At 39.4% G+C, this 14,706-nt stretch overlaps 1 protein-coding gene across 8 annotated transcripts in view; it reads right to left on the minus strand.

Moving 5' to 3' along the window:
* Positions 1 to 13,808, minus strand: part of LOC137874605 (adhesion G protein-coupled receptor L3-like) — a 207,278-nt gene extending 193,470 nt beyond the window's left edge. For 3 of the 8 annotated variants that reach the window (XM_068713381.1, XM_068713380.1, XM_068713376.1), the window contains exon 1: positions 4,525 to 5,131. The gene's annotated coding sequence lies outside the window, so the exon portion shown is untranslated. Of the gene's footprint in view, positions 1 to 4,524; positions 5,138 to 8,748; positions 8,832 to 13,724 lie in introns of those variants that run through there. The other 5 variants (XM_068713384.1, XM_068713383.1, XM_068713377.1 and 2 more) reach the window with 4 other exon arrangements.
* Positions 13,809 to 14,706: the final 898 nt, after the last annotated feature.

Genomic DNA, 14,706 nt, shown 5'->3' on the forward strand with positions numbered 1-14,706 from the left:
CCGACTAATAAACTGTACACACACACACACACACACACACACACACACACACACAACGTTCACAGCTATAATATTACTGCTGACTTCATACCTGTCGTCACACACATGCTCTCTCTCTCGACCGGACACTCACTAATGTTACGCCAGGCTTGCAATACGGCAGAAACCCTGACAGATTATGCCAGGCCAACAGTCAGCTGACAACCTCACAGCTAAACCAATTGATGCGGTGGAGACTAAAGTGGCCGCATGTGTTGCAACATTGTGGCCGCTAACTCTCCCAGGCGACTGTGGGTACTGTCTGTTTTGATGGATTTAACCTCTCTGTGCATCAATTTATGGTCGCAGGATGACAAGAGGTTAACGTCGCTTTGCTGTAGTGGTATCGGGTGCGGTTGTACTGGAGTAGTGCTGCGAGTGCGAGTATGAGGACATGAGCACTGCATCAGGCCTGGTAGCGATACTGGTCCCTAATTTAAAAATAACAGGGGAAAGATCTGCCAGAAAACACAAAGCGTCGTCTGCCTTCTCTGAAGATGTATCGGTGATGCTTAAAATGTCAGCATCCAGCAGTGGGTATAAACAATCATTCAACTGCAAAATAAGTTTCAAAATCCATCATTGAGACCGACTTTGTGAGAATGCACAATTCTCTTCTCTTCTCCTTATTTTCTAACTCGTCGTGGATCTCATGCAGCGCTGCCCATGTTAAGTTAAGAAAAAAATCGAATCTTTCCAAGAAAGTTCATGTCAAGAGATTTAATTTCAAGATTTCCAAAACAAAGATCCATGACTGCTGGAAACCATGGTCTTAAGTTCACTAAAATGCCCCACATGACTCCCTAAACCCCTTTACACACACACACACACACACACACACACACACACACACACACACACACACACACACACACACACACACACACACACACCAAAATAAAAAATGTTAATGTCTTCGGTGACTGATAAAATACAGAACAGGAGTGTTGAATAAAGAGGGTTATGTTTATTTCAGCTCCTTCGTGTTCGATTGCATTTCTTTGCTTATAGAAAACAAAGGAAAGTTCCACACAAAATTCATCTCTGCAACGCATTTTGATTATCTTCATTTGATTTCTGTGGGTATTTTTATGAGAATGTAGATCTTTCGATATTTTATCGTAAATCTGTCACGCACTGGTTTTGACTTGGTCTCAACCCCTCGGTCTCTACACTTTGGTCTTGGTTTAGGTGGTCTTGACAACAGCGTTGCTGACTAGCTTGCCGTTTGCAAATTACTTTATCAGCCGACATTAGAAAGCAATAAAGCACCGGTCCTATGCTGCGTAGCTAATTTACAGCTAGCTGATCGCCCAAGTATATTTGCCAACTATATTGTTACATATAGTACCTTAATGTAGACTGTGCACAGCGTATAAGAGCAATAATGCAGTTTGTAGACTGATAGTGGAATATTTTGCAAAATAGGGTGATGGCAAATTGTTGGAATGATGCCAGACATAGAGTGTTTGTTTCTATTGACCCACAGTGTGAACAAGGATGGATTTTGACCCGCAAGTCTGCCAATTACAGCCACGACATCGCGCCATCAAAGAAATCTAGGGCTGTAACTACGGATTATTTTACTGACAATCCATTAATCATCAGAAAAAAAGAGAAGGATTCCAAGGAGAAATGTTCAAATGTCTGATCTACAGAAAAACCATGCACCATTGCACTGGCTTCAATTGAAGTGAATGGGAGATGGAGTGACCCTACATTACTGTAAGTTAAGCCATGGAGACCATCAACTTTGATTGTAGCAAAATGATTACAATTCCAGCAAAGTGTATTTCCTAACTGCAAAAAAAGGGTTTGAGCTTAAAGCTATTGTGGTCCGTACCTCTACCGACTCTTCTGACTTTGATAAATAAAAACACCATTGAATAATTTCCCTCACTGGTGCTAACGTCCATGGGAATATGAAATGTAAATCTCATCCAATCAACAGTCTTGAATCCCAAAATTGATTAAAATATGAAAAGAAATATGAAATAAATATGTGCAGTATGACCTTGAGCATTATATTCAATCTATAGTGGAATACCAGATCACTAGACAAAGGTATTCATTCACTCAGCAATTCTTCTATAGTGCTTTTCAGACCAGGGTCGATTAGTATTTTGGCATGGTAGGAAAGTGAAGGTCTCACTAAAAGGAAATTCAGCGTCTTTACAGTTTAAGGTGACGAATTTAAAGCAACAATGGTAAATAGTTTAATTCATTTAAAAATAAAAAGAATCCAATTCATCACATTTACCTTTAATTTGTAGCACAGAAGATGTTGACATCAGATAGGAAACGTGTGTGAGAGTGATAGAATGTTGTTTCAAATGCTACTCTCTGAAGAATGTTTTTTTTTAATTGATACACCAGTAAAAGCCCTCACCGTACACAATATGTGCCATGAAGCTGTACCTCACATCAAGCTAACCTAATGAAGAAATTCAACAGTCCATCTCTCCACAGCACAAAGTAAGACTGTGGCTGCTGTTGAAAAAGGCAAAAATCAAATCAAATGAATAAAAAAGGGCTGAAAAACTCTTTTATAAGGCCTCTAATAATTCATACAGTTAGGTGTTTTTTCAAGGTTACGGGTTCTAACCATTTCTGTGAATGAAAAAAAAAGAAGAAGTCAGTTTTAGGTGCTTAGAGAAACAACAGCATTGCCTGACATAACAGATATAGTGGAAACACTCAAATGCATTAGATCAGTGTGTATCCTGCCAGTTTCCATTTTCATTTCAAGCACCTCGCTATCTCAATGCTTTCCTTTAGCCGAGATAACCAATTCAATCAATACGTAGCACACTGTCTCATATTCAGACCACTATCTCTTTACAATGGACTGCAACATAACTACAGCTTCAAGTAAAACAAGGGAACAATTATTCTATTTTCATACAGTGCCGTCCCATCAGGCATCACACCAGATGCTAAGTTCATCTGCCGTTATATTAAATATAACCTAGATTGTATTCCACAAGGAGCAGCATTCAGCTGAATCAAAATGGATGAGACACACAGAAAACAAAGTGTGCTGGTTGACATAACCGTTTAGTCAGAAAGCATCAAATGTCCCCTTGAGTTTCCCCTGGTGAAGAAGTCAAGATTTTTAATGTTGGTAGAGGAAACTGTGTGTGTGTGTGTGTGTGTGTGTGTGTGTGTGTGTGTGTGTGTGTGTGTGTCATCTGCTTGAGGGGGGCACTTCTACCAATGCAGATTATATGACAGATGGTGCTGCTGTCCAGGACATAATGAATGTAATTGTCAAATGAGGATACAACCAGCAATAATGTTAATGATATTCTGAAATAGGAGGGAAATACATTCAGTAAGTTAGTCACCCATCTGAATCACAAGAAGCCAAAACCCTGGTGGCAAAACTGACAGATCCACTTCCAAGATCACAGTATTATTTAGGATGAAATTCAACAATTGAACAATTTTCCAAACATTGATTTGGAAATGAAAGGTATCATATTGCAGCGATGACAAAAAAAAACTTGCGATCTGATTCCAAGTGATAGGCTGAGGAACCTTTTCCACTTTGATTCTGATGTTGAAAGACAGTACGCTGTCCTTACATCAAAGCACCCTGCACTTCTATCAGACACAGGGCAGCAAGTCTTCCTCTGCAGGGGCATCCGCTCACCGTTCCCTCTTTTCACAATGTATGTTAAATAATGATATTTCTTGTGCAGTATTAAAACAAATAGTAATAATTTTATACATATATGTGAACATTCTACATAGTCTGTAACTACATTCCATGATCTTGCCTATTTTATTTTTAACAGATAGTCACCTATATGAAAATTGCAAATGCTCACACCACTGCATACATCCTCACACCTCAGTACATTTTGAACAACAACAAACAAGAGAAAGCACAGGCCTGCATTGGTACGTTTCTTGATTTTGTAAAAGACATACAATGTATGCTTCACAGTCAGCTACCGTCACAGCCTCAGCCCATTCACATAAGGGCTACACATTTCATTTAAAAGGGCAAAAAAGAAGATGCTGTACACAATTCAACAGCATGACTTGATAATGCATAAACTTCATTCATAGGTATGCATCCAAAATGGAACTTCTTTGCAAAGCCATTTTCAGATCACAGCACATTGTTTTAAGCACCATGTGAACGGTACAAAGGACCTTTCACTACTGAACAATTCGCCGGATCCATTTGATCTTAATCCCACCGTCTAACAGAACGGATTAATTAGTCCAACAGGAAATTGAAATTTTCATATTGGCTATCAATATGTTGCGCCTTGATCGGCGCTGATTGCACCTGAACGCATCGATAGCCCAGTTAAAGTAATTAAGAGTGGAGTGCATGACAAGGCTGACATTACTGAGCACATCAACACTGCTGCAGGGATTCATTATCATCGCCCAGAGCTGAATCTGCAGATAATTGCATATGTGCGCACAAACATGGACATGCATTTTGTCACGGAAAGTCACACTTACCGCGGATTTAGAAATGACTGGTTTAAAGGAGGGATATCTCACGTCCTTCCATTCAAAGTATTAGCGATCATTTCTCTCTCAGCTGTCTTTAAGGCGTTGGGTATCGTCCTTACGCACTGTTTGTGAGGACCGGACTTGGTGAAAGGGGTCGAGGAGAGAGAGAACAACGAATCCAAATAGTTGCCTCCAGTCGCTCCGTTCAATATCCTCGTAAAACTGCCTTGGTTGAGTCTGCCTTTGGTCCAGAATCCGAGTCGTGGTGATGTCGCGGGGGAAACAGCAGCTTCCTCGTGTTGTATCCACGGTACTGTCCCTTACATCCCTTTATGGCACAAGGCGTCCGTCTGTGCGGGGGCTACATCACGTCCCATGAAGCTGAAAGGCGAAACGCCAGCAGCCCTCACCTCTCGCGCGCACAAACACACGCATAAAGAGTACCCAGAAGAATTTGAGAGGGTGGAGGGGTATTTTGAGAAAAGCTCCGCAAAGGGAAAAATAGTCTAAGTTGTTTGGGTCCAAAACCTGAGCTCTGAGACTATGACAAACCAATTGTGCGCACTGGCTGCCAGTGATTCTGTATGGAGACCGAGGGTTTGGAGAGCCAGTGAAAGGTGAGAGGAAAAACTCGGATGTGGATTGCCGCTCTCGCCGTATACTCGGGCTCCACCTAGCAGCAAACACTGGATAACATGCTACAAACCAAAGCCTTACCTACAGTAGATATCTGGCCTGCGGCTGGCAAGGAGAGCTAAGTTATATTACATTCCGTCTGTGCGCCTGTGGCTGCAATATTTATGCCAAATCCACTGCCTCTCTCTCTCTCTCTCTCTCTCTCTCAAAAGATTCGATGCCTCTTGAAAATGCAACCAGAATAAGAACTGCCCATCAACAGTTCAATAAGGACTGCTTGATGACTAAACATGCCAAACACTTTTTAGGTGTGGCAGAAAGGCTACAATGCTGCACATGCTTTATCAGAAATGTTTACAGGTGGAACAAGTTATCATTTCATAAACTGCATTCTCTGTGTTTGCCTGCATGTATGTGCCAGTAGGTTGTTGTCCTCAAAGAAAAGTTCATGGTCCGTTCTCTTGCCGTTATTCAAGTTGAAAGTTGAAGCTCCGTCTTCTTATTCTGCCACGACTATAATTCTAGCAAAATTTAAGAAATGAAAAAAAACAGACATGTTTCTGATGACCTTTGAACACTGCAGCAGCTGCACATCTCCAGCTGGAGGCAGACAGCATTCAACCTCTCAATCATCCGATAGCCAATTAATCACTTTAATAATCCTAATTACAATCAAACAATAACAAGTAATCACGCAATCACTCACCCAGTGCTCCACTAATGAGCCCATGCGAACACAGACCTGGTAAAGCACATTTTTGCACTTGTTTCCTGTCTCAGAAAAACCTTGAACCTCTGAACGTCCCGATGAAAAATAACTGTCTGCCTGCATTTGAAGAGATTCAGCGTTATCTCTCCCTGGCACTGCTTTCCATGCACCCCCGATGCAAATGGATTTCTCCAGGTAGAGCACTGACCAAAGCTGGCTGCCATTACACTTGCATAAACCAGGTAGCTTCAAAGCCAAACCTTAATACACTGCTGCCATCTCGATTGCATCAAATATACAAGAACTACAAACAAACTGACTCCATACTAGCAGTACCATGATGACTGGTGATGCCAACAGACTAGTGAGATACCAGTCAGATTTGGATCGGTTCCTTTTTGTCTTCTGAATAACACACTCCTCATGACAACACTGAAAAGGTTTGAGTGTCCTCCATCAAAATGGAAAAGCATTTCAAAAACATGGAAATGAGGGCAAGTTAGACCCTAGATCTTGTTTTACTGCAGAACAAGACAGAAAATCATGACAGCAGTAGTCCCTGAACTGCACGAGGAATGAATAAAGAATAAATGGTATTATTATTCAATACTTGTCAGTAAAACAAAGAAAAAGCTCTGATCAGAAAACAGTTTAATGGCAATGAATATCTTACTGTGAGAAATCAAAGATGCCAGTTTTTATGCCTATAAAATGAACCCATTAGCAGCAATAAAAATAAATTTGTCTATTATTACCATCTACCATCTACCATTTACAGTAAGTGGATCCGCACAGGATTTGTTCCTTAAGCTGGAAGAGATTTCTTCATCCTTATTCTAAACCAACTATCCTCCAGACAGAGATAACATTACTGCTGTCAGATAATGAGCTTTCAATTCAAATAAAGTATCCTTCCAGGAATTAAACAAAATACATTCAATTTCATATGCCTTCTCTAAACTGCAAAATTAGAATGGGTTCAATTTTAGAGGTGAAGTGTTTCAACTAAATCAAATTCAACACCCACACAACACATTCATTATGATGCAAACATAATGATTAAAATGACCCCTACTCAGGGAACAGAGCAATACAATGTTTACACCTTTAAATCTGCGACAATCAATACTTTTTAGTAAGAGTTAATCACATGACTACTTGCAAAACAACTTGACTACTTTGGGTCACAGTTCTCATCAGCATCTTTTTTGGTAGCAGCCGGCAGCTGTTTTTAGTGAAATGTACTCAACTTTATCAGCGCCGATCGGCCGAGAGGCAAAGATAGCAACCTGCTAGGGAACATCTCAGTAAAATCAGTCTATAGAGCAGCATGCTGCATCAGTTGTGAGAGCAGTTCAGATTATCTGACACATATTCATAATCAAAGCTAATGCACTAATACCAATATGGGGGAACTGGTGAGTGCTATTACAGGGTTGATAAATCATCCCCTAGAGATGCATACTGGAACATTAAATACTGTAGGTTGGATTCACAAAGTTAAAGTAGAATGTAGTTAGTTTCACAAATGTACCGTTTGTGAAACAGAACAAAAAGCAAAACAAAATTTTTAAATTAAAATTGTTAATATGTAAAATAGTTCTTCTAATTTTGTTATTGTAATTAAGTATGCCACACGCTACACAATATCAAATGATAATGAATGAAATAGTGCAGAAAGACAGGGGGGAAATACAACAAACTGTTTCTGAGCCAAGTCATTTGTATAAACAAACTCATCCCAATGTCTATTTCCTTGTAAACATTTCAGTTCTTGGAAATATGTATAATTCTGTGCGTAACATGCTAATACTAAATTTCCAGCTGCCAACAATGGATTTACTAAATACAGAGAGTTAAGCACCTGAGACACAGTCATAATTGAACATCATAAAGTGATGCACAGCACCATAAAACCTCTGTACAGCTACTCACCATGCTGTTGTAAGAAACTCCTGCCAAATATAAAGCTGTTCAGGAAAATTAAGGCTTATGGGGACAGTTGTTGTGCAAAGTGAATCCAATAATGTAGAAGCCATTTTCCCTGTTTATCCATGCTAGCAAGCCCAGGAATTATCATCTCTACAGTGCTGACACTTACATATGCAGCAGTGCTTAAAGTGCTTAGACAACGAGACATTCTTCCTCAGCTGTTTGTGGGGAGCTGTGCGGATGTGCACTTGGCTTAAGAGAGTGGGCTACAGAAAAAAAAAAAGTGTGATATTAGGACTAAAAGATTGCTGGATACACGTCTATTGTATTAAACAATCCTGGCCATGTTAGATGAAGACATATCCAGGTCATGGTAAAATGAAATCAACATCACCTGCCACAAGCAACTGAACAACCATCTCACTGCTCAAGTCGCAGCCGGTCTTGACCCATCAATCCACTTTGATCCCCTGTCTGAGAGGTTCTGTAACTAACAACATCGACTTCACTACTTCTGCCTTTGTTCCTGACAGACAAGACAATAATTCACACTGCCACTAGAAATCCCTGACAGGTAAGCCAACACGTATCAGGCATTTCAACAAGAAGCAATATAACAATGCTGTGTTCTTACTTATAAGGACAGCAACTGTATTTAAATATCATTTTTTAAAGCAAAGTTACAAAGTGCTTCACATGTAGGATGTAGGATAAATTACTATCATGAAAAAGGAAAGACGCAACAACAAAACAAGGCCTTGCATTTTGGTCTTGTAACCTTCATCAGATGCCAATAAAGGTCTGATGAAGGTCCTGCGTCTGACTCATGTCTTTGTTTTTTTAATAAATAAATGCAAGTTGTGACTGTCGAGACATTGGCACAGGTGAGTAAAGGCTTTCCCGTCAAAGCCAAGTGCACGATTAAAAGGACAGGTTTTTATTGCAATACTCACCATTTGTTTTTTGGAGAGTTATTGGTCCCTTTACCAATTACTTCTCTGCATCCTGGCTGTGTTGAGATCCCCTAGTGCCGCATCTACAGTAAGAAAAGGGGGACAAATTCCATAGTCATCATTTGATATAAAAGTGCATCCTGAAAGTTCAGCCAAAGCTAATATGAGGCTTCAGCAGTCTTGGCTAGCCAAACTGAGTGGGTGTCTTTGAAAGTTTCAGTCTGTGTTTCCTTCCTGAACCACGGGCAAAGGGATACATCTAGTTAGCTGCATTTCCAGAACAAATAAGTAACAATAAACCGATGTACTCAACTTCCTGGACAAAGATCCAGACTTGATGTTGATTTGGGTAATCCAGGTGGCCAATTAATATGTTTGCACAGATCAGGTACTGTGCCTTGTTCTCATTTCTTTCAATATAGTTGGTCAAACAGAGAAATTGCTCCTTGGCCAGTAGAAAGAGGATGAATGAATACAGCCACCTCAGCATACATACAGTATACTTGTCAGAACATGTTTTACTTTGTTATGGTGAAAACAAATTAGTACTTTATCCAATATTTGGTACAGATATGCTGTGTAAGGCGATGCCTACCTTGCACTTCTAAACTTATTTTGTAGATGTTTCTTAAGGTGCTAAATAGTTGACTTCAGTGCGTGCACGTTCGTGACACCCCACAGTCAGTGGGCACGACATGCCTGCCTACATCCAACATTACATCAGCTGCGATAAACTTCACCAAGCAACACCTACGTCTCTTTCTGGCCATAATTCTTCAACAAGGGAATATTCCATTTTATAGCAAAAAGCTTTAACAACAAGGTCAATTCAAACCCCCACATTTAGGAAAGAAATGCAGCAAAAAACATTTACATTTTTAATTTTGTTGATTCTAGAATCAGTTGACTTAACAACCTAAAATGGCTGAAGACAAGAATGGGTGAAGATGGTCTAGCCATCACGAGTCAGTTAACATGATGCAGTCCAACATGCAGGTCGTGATTGATTGCATTTCTGTGTGCGGGTGTGTGGGAGTGTACGTATTAGCCTCTTTTTGGATCAAGGTAAAAGTTTCTCTTTTAAATCTCATTCATATGATGACTAAGACATATTGGAGTCAGCCCTAATAGAATTTTTTCTTTTTTTTTCTATAATTTAATCAACGACAACAATTTCCCTATCAGAATATTGGCTGCTATCCACTTTAGATTAGTTTGTGTCCTAATGAATAGCGGTATAATGATTTTGACACAAACTTTAAAAAAAAAAGAGTGTATTCAATGTGGTTAAATTAAAAGCTGGATCGATGACTCCCTCTCCTCAAGCTAGAGCGTCTGCTGCGAGTGTGTGGGAGCTGGGCCAGATACACACACCTACTGTCATGTAGGCAAAGGTTGTGCGTGTCTCCTTGTGTGCGTGGAAAACAGGAAAGAAAAGACTCACTTTTGCTGGCTGTGTTTATTATTCAACTTTCTTTAAACTTGGGTTTGCATTGTTTCTGAAGCTTTGTGTCTTAGCCGCCGTCAATAAAACACATTCACAATTGTAAAAAAAAGAATATGAATGCCATGTCAACAAGATTTGATTCAGGTAATCCAGCAAAAATTGCAAAAAGTTGTTAGGGTTGTATGTAAATGTTGCATGTAAATGTGTCAAATATATGTTGATATGAAGAAGAATCAAAGTTCTATTAATAATCATATATACACCTACAGTGTATCTGTGTTCCTTGATATTTGGGCTTGACCTTTGTCGCGTTAAAACCCCCAGGTGACCGAAAAATCGCTGCATCAAAAAAAAAACAGCACATATACAGAGACGCCACACAAGGCAAACACTGGAGCTTTGTGCTAAAAAGGGTCTTCCTCGACCCACATCGCCGTGTTTCAGAACAGTCTGCTAGTTGCACTCAGTTTTTTGCACAACATGCAAAATGTACAAACTTGTTCAAAAGTCTATTTCTAAAAGTTCAGCATCTTATCGATGCTACTAGAGCCATTCATGTATTTAGAGGTGTAGATATGTTTGGGAGAGTAGAGATCAAACATACAGCTATTCAAACAGACACAAAGAATGATGCGTGTCCTTTCTACTTCTCCGGTTTTGGAGTTCTCACGGGTGGGATGGATTTCCACATAGTTCGCTTTGAAATGAGATCACTGGAAAGCTGAATAAATGGTGCCGCTTCTGAGATTTTGACACGTTATCCAGATTGGTCTGTGGCCAATACAAAGACGACCACACATTTTACATTTTCAATCGTCAGTAAACTCTATGGAATTAAGATGCATTCATTACCTTTAGAGAGCCTGAAGTCTAGAGAAGGAACTACCATCAAATATGGGGACGCAAAATTGGTCAATTCAGTTCATGAGACTAATGTTTTGGCTAATTGCTCCGACTGTAGTTATGAAAGGAATTAATCCAACTTTTGGAAGATACAGAGAGTATAAATGAAATTATCAATACAACTCTCAGGTCTGTGCTTTAACTTTACTTAAGGAGGTGGAAGAGGAAGGCAATTAGCTTAGTTCAGCTTAACGACCAGAGGCAGAGGAAACCGCTAACCCGGTTCTCTCCAAAGTTGAAAAATATGCCTACCAGCTGCTCGAAAGCTCATTAATTAACACAGTGTCTCTATCTGTATAGAGACAAAAATGTACAAAATGTCAGTCCAGTGCCTTGTCCTAACAGTGACGGCGCCAGGAAACCAGCAGAGATATTGGACCGATGGAAAGAGTAATATTATAGTTAACATTACATCATATAATTCCTCCTAAAATCAGACAGCGTAATTGTTACACGATTATGTGTGTACAAATTAAATAATTAGATATGTGTTCATTAATTAGCATCATTTTTAACCTTAGAGAGAGCCAGGCTAGCTGTTTCCCCCTGCGTCCAGCCTTTTATTAACGTTAGCTAAGCTAGAGTAATTGTCTCAAAGCTACAGCTAACATATTCAACAACCATACACAGCGGTACCAATATTTTCATAAACTCTAAAGGTAAAAATAAATATTATGAAGTGCATTTCTAGAATGCTGAAGGACTTTAACTATAACTTAACTCTAGCTTTAGTTAGCTTTGTTAGCTTGCTAATGTCAGCGGTCACTGAACTAAGCTCAGCCTCTTCTACACAAATGCATGTATTAGTAACTTTAATTTATGAATTTATGGGCAACTTACTGTCCTCATGCAGGAATTACAGCCACAGAAGCCAGCTGTTTCATAGTCCAAATGACTGTAAGCGAATGTTACCTTCCCAGAACTACATATCAGACAAATTTAGCAATTAGCATAAGCATAAGCGAGCTTTCGGCGGTAAAACGGCCGGATATTTTCCCCAGGAGAAAAGACCTATGTAGAAGAGTGAATATTGGACTCACATTTTGGTGACCAGAAACATCACTCCAAAACAAATTCTAATGTTGCTCCGCGTCTGCTGGATGTGTAACGAGGCAACTGTCCCCAAGTAGCCAAAAACATATTATTACTTCACCAAAATGCCGTTTTCACTGCAGATATTTTGAAATGTCATAGCAGGAAAAGCACAGGTGTTACTATTAACACTGACGACGGCTATTTTCCATTCAGGTGCTCCTTTGAGAGTGGCAGCGAGCCAACACGCGCAGTACCAGGGCCCTGAAATCAAAGCAGCTAAATTGAATTGAGCCATTAATAATTCCATTATTTACACCTGTGCTTTTTCTACTGTGACAAGTCAAGATGTGTTCTGTGAAAAAAGGCCACTTAGATCCACAGTCTGTCCTGAACAAGCTGGTTTAAGTTCGCTCTCCTTAGTTGCCATCAGAGCCCCACAACAATACTAGTATGCATCTCTCAAGTGTGATCTCAAAATATTAAATTATTAGTGTGTGTGTGTATATATATATATATATATATATATATATATATATATATATATATATATATGTATAAAAGTATATATAGATCAGTATATATATATATATATATATATATATATATATATATATATATATATATATATATATATATATAAATATAAATAAGTGTACTAATATACGAGCACTGTATGCCAAAACCACCAGACACAGGAACAGCTTCTTTCCTCTGGCCATCACTCTCACAATTAATCAGACAAACTGCACCTCCATTTGCACTATTCTGCACTAATAATATCCCAAATCCTTTGTCCATTGTTATTGCTCTTATGTTCATATATATTCGTTGATATACATTTATATTGTACGTAGAAGTTAAATGTTAAATGTTAATGCTGAGTTTCTCTGTCCTACTTTGTTGTCTTTATGTCCTTGTTTTTATATGTACTTGTTCATTTGTATATTATATGTATGCATACGCATACATGGCCAATAAAGCTGATGTTGATACTCTATTAAACACACTAACAAGTAAAGCTATTTTAAAATCACATTCTTTGTTAGTTGGCAACTAAATCTGCCAATCGACAGCATGTACACAATAGAGTGTCCGTCTTGTCAAAAAGTAAATCTCAAGAGTTTTAACACGCTACAGTGTCCTTAAACTTTCATCATTCCAGTATAGTTGTCCCATGTCTCATTTCCCATCACACACAGCCACAGATCACACCCAGGTCTCCAATCACATGAAGAAAATGGGATGAGAGAAGAGGCTAAATCGGTGTCTTATCTTTCTGAAAGTGTCTCACATCAGGATGACTCCTTTCTGCTCATTAGAAGATAACGCGGTGCTGTTTCATTATTAATTGTCTGTTAGATCCAGGTGTGTTCACTCCTTAACGTTGACCAGAGGACGACCAACTGTTAACGTCATCAGTAAAAAAATAATAAAAAGTGTCTCTCTTTATCGGGTACACCAATGAGCAAGACACGTCCGATGCACGAGATCACTTTCACACAGCTTTACATTTCACTACGACTAAAAGCAGGAGTAGTTCTGAAACATGTGCTGTGTGTATATGAATGATGAGCATTAACACAACACATACACTTACTGTTCTCTGTCAGCGCGGTTCTCTACTGGCTGCAGACAAGCGGAGCTCGGTGCACTGCGCGCTGTGAAACCCGTCTGCCTAATTCTGGCCACTTGCGCAGCTTGAAAACCCGGTAACGTCAACGCTTTCTCCTGCTGTGGCTTCAGCCATGCTGCTCGGAACGGAGTCATGTGGAGGCGTGGCCGCGGTAGGACGACAGAGAGCCAGGAGACCTGGGACCAGCTGACCACCTGGCGCTGAACGAATCACGAATGCGTAAAACGATAAATAAAAGGTGACTCCGTCCAAATGTAACGGAGCAAATGTAATGATTATTCTCTAAAAACTCACTCAAGTAAGAGTAAAAAACGTATCTAACAAAGAAAAAGGTACATAATGAAGTTACTTGAGAACATTTAGTATGCACAGACATTGAATGAACAGCTGACTGTTACATGGTGCAGTACATTCAGAACAGACATGTGGCTCTTAATGGTGCTAATTACTCTCATATGTCTGTGTCTTTATAAATGTATTATGATGATGATTTGAAAAACAACAAACAGTTATATTAAAGCTGATCTGTATCTTTCTGTTTCAACAGTAATATCACCGCCTTCATGTATTGTGTCCTTACACACCCTAAATTCAACTGTCTGTCTAAATGCTGGTTGCCGGACAGTATGCAAGTGGTCATGTGGATCATAATAAGATCAGTCAACAAGTAGACAGTTTTAGCAGAGGTTATTTATAAGATACTTCCCCCACCCTGTAACACATACAGCATGGCAGCAACTTCCTCTGTAATTAAAAAGCATTTCCAAAAACAACACTATTATCACCATGAGAAGCATCGACAACTCGCTGACACTTTTGCTTTAAAGTTTGGTGTGAAAATGTAAAAAAAAAAAAAAAAGCACAAGCCACAAGCTTTCTTAACAATTGCTATAATCATTTAATTGTTTCACATTATTGGCTATGGTGTGAAACACACCTG

Source organism: Cebidichthys violaceus, unplaced genomic scaffold (genome assembly GCF_023349555.1).
Source record: "Cebidichthys violaceus isolate CVI_PGR_0920_01 unplaced genomic scaffold, fCebVio1.0.p SCAF_19, whole genome shotgun sequence".
Lineage (NCBI taxonomy): Eukaryota > Metazoa > Chordata > Actinopteri > Perciformes > Stichaeidae > Cebidichthys > Cebidichthys violaceus.